The sequence below is a fragment of the Anopheles gambiae genome (assembly GCF_943734735.2).
Source record: "Anopheles gambiae chromosome X unlocalized genomic scaffold, idAnoGambNW_F1_1 X_unloc_2, whole genome shotgun sequence".
Taxonomy (NCBI): Eukaryota; Metazoa; Arthropoda; class Insecta; order Diptera; family Culicidae; genus Anopheles; species Anopheles gambiae.
In genome coordinates this window covers 270,001-272,500 of record NW_026902626.1, presented here as the reverse complement: position 1 = coordinate 272,500, position 2,500 = coordinate 270,001, and positions in this window count along the sequence as shown.

Below are 2,500 nucleotides of genomic sequence, written 5' to 3'. Positions count from 1 at the left end.
GATCGGTACACAATGTTGGTGCACGGCATAGGAAATGGGCTTAAAATGGTCAAACTCAATCCATTTCCACTAAAGATAGTCAATAACAGCTGTGCCGATGAAGTAGGGCACGATGCAAGTCAATGTTATTTAATGAATTACATGTTCACCATACATTTTAGTACAAAATTGCTCGGTCAGACCTACAAAGTGCTATATCTCGAATACTAAACGTCGCAGATGGGTGTCGTAGAACAATTTTAAGTTCGTCAAACGATTCTACATCCGATTCTGGATAGTGGTTTTTCGACCACTTTTCAACATTTTGTGACACCCCGAACCTAGGGGCAGCTCCCTAGCTTTTTTCAAAAATGTGCACCGAACGGGCCAGAGAGCTCGAGTAGTCGAAAATTTTTTTTTTGCTAAAACCCCTCAAAACGTGTCAGGAACGCACCCTAGATGATGAAAAGTGCAACCAGAATGTCAATCGACAACATGCCCGGGGGTACAAATTTGCTATACGCGTCCCTAGGTAGGGTACTTTTTCATACAAACATCAACGTGTACGGTGCACAAAGTGCGCGGAACAAAAATTGCTCGGTCAGACCTGGTACGGGCCATAACTCGAATACTAAACGTCGCAGATGGGTGTCGTAGAACAATTTTAAGTTCGTCAAACGATTCTACATCCGATTCTGGATAGTGGTTTTTCGACCACTTTTCAACATTTTGTGACACCCCGAACCTAGGGGCAGCTCCCTAGCTTTTTTCAAAAATGTGCACCGAACGGGCCAGAGAGCTCGAGTAGTCGAAAATTTTTTTTTTGCTAAAACCCCTCAAAACGTGTCAGGAACGCACCCTAGATGATGAAAAGTGCAACCAGAATGTCAATCGACAACATGCCCGGGGGTACAAATTTGCTCTACGCGTCCCTAGGTAGGGTACTTTTTCATACAAACATCAAAGTGTACGGTGCACAAAGTGCGCGGAACAAAAATTGCTCGGTCAGACCTAGGACGGGCCATAACTCGAATACTAAACGTCGCAGATGGGTGTCGTAGAACAATTTTAAGTTCGTCTAATGATTCTACATCCGATTCTGGATAGTGGTTTTTCGACCACTTTTCAACATTTTGTGACACCCCGAACCTAGGGGCAGCTCCCTAGCTTTTTTCAAAAATGTGCACCGAACGGGCCAGAGAGCTCGAGTAGTCGAAAATTTTTTTTTTGCTAAAACCCCTCAAAACGTGTCAGGAACGCACCCTAGATGATGAAAAGTGCAACCAGAATGTCAATCGACAACATGCCCGGGGGTACAAATTTGCTCTACGCGTCCCTAGGTAGGGTACTTTTTCATACAAACATCAAAGTGTACGGTGCACAAAGTGCGCGGAACAAAAATTGCTCGGTCAGACCTGGTACGGGCCATAACTCGAATACTAAACGTCGCAGATGGGTGTCGTAGAACAATTTTAAGTTCGTCTAACGATTCTACATCCGATTCTGGATAGTGGTTTTTCGACCACTTTTCAACATTTTGTGACACCCCGAACCTAGGGGCAGCTCCCTAGCTTTTTTCAAAAATGTGCACCGAACGGGCCAGAGAGCTCGAGTAGTCGAAAATTTTTTTTTTGCTAAAACCCCTCAAAACGTGTAGAAAACTGATTTTAGATGATAAAAAGTGCAACCAGAACGTCAAACGACAACTTTGTTGGGGGTACCCTTTTTACTCTACGGGCCACTAGCTTAGGCGCGCCAACAGCGCTTTCCTCTCGGGTTCCCATTTTTTGCCCTCCTGGGATTATGATCATTTACTCATTGCCTACTATAGGGAAGGTACCTTGCTTCGAGGTCAAAAATGAAGATTTCACCAAATCGTAGTTTTAACCTCTATTTAGTCGTAGGAGCATGGTTTGCAGTGTCCGTGGGTCATATAAGCCCCCGTTTGGGTCATACGTCCCCTCCCCGATGAAAATCGTCATATGACTATAGGCCGAACTTATGAAGCAAAAGTGGTGTCTGGTGGGTTCTGCCGATGATCTTAACCTATGATTTTGAGTTTCCACTCTTTCAAAACGTTTCCTGGAGCAGTACATCACGGGTCTACGGACCCAAAGACTTCGTTGCGATGGTTTCAAGCATAAAAGTTGTAACAGTTAAGGGTTTTTAATACGCGTATATTAAATCATTGCTTGAAACTAAGCTTCGTTGTCTTTAAACTCTGCAAGACCAATCGAACTTCTTAGGGAAACTCGAAGCATTCACGCTAAGCTGGTGGTGCAGGGCACATAGCGTGATGAAACCGGGTTTCCCTACCAAATGTGGCATATTTTTTCCCTGAGAGCGAAGCTCAGACCCACGTAGGGGAGAGCGAAGTGGAACTTAAATGTTCAATGCAGCAAATGTTCGCCATGCGGATAAACAAGTTGGAATAGTTCAATGTAGTGTAATGCAAACACGAATCGCAAATAACGATACGGGACCCAGAAGCAATTCTGCGGATCCCTCGGGGAGTGGTGAG